Here is a 478-nt window from a genome sequence, read left to right on the forward strand (position 1 = left end):
TCCAAGCTTGCAACTCTAAACCGTGGCCTGCTAAAGTTTGTGTTACCCTCGCTCATATTGAAAGTGGCATCAAGAAGGGGCTGCACTATGGGAAAATATTGCTTGATGCAAAGCTCAGCATGTGATTGCAAAAATAAACTTTTTTATATACTATTCATGTTTATGACTTTTTATGACAAAGCTATGATCATACCGTATTGGAGCACTTCATTTCATGTATGGCTACATTACTAGGAAACGGATGCGTGAAACATTGGCAGCATTGCGTGTGTTATGGAAAGGATTATCTTGCCAATTTTTTAAATGTGTTAGTTAACGTGATTCAGAGGTACTTTCTATGCAAGGGGACCTGGTTGAAAATAATTTTGCAAAACCTACTGCGGAAATTTATCATTGTCGATTCATTATGTACCGTTAAACCGGGTAATATTGATCACTTTTTTCAATATTTCTCGATTATTTTTTTCGGTCAAGGGGT

The sequence above is a fragment of the Uranotaenia lowii genome, chromosome 2 (assembly GCF_029784155.1).
Source record: "Uranotaenia lowii strain MFRU-FL chromosome 2, ASM2978415v1, whole genome shotgun sequence".
NCBI lineage: Eukaryota > Metazoa > Arthropoda > Insecta > Diptera > Culicidae > Uranotaenia > Uranotaenia lowii.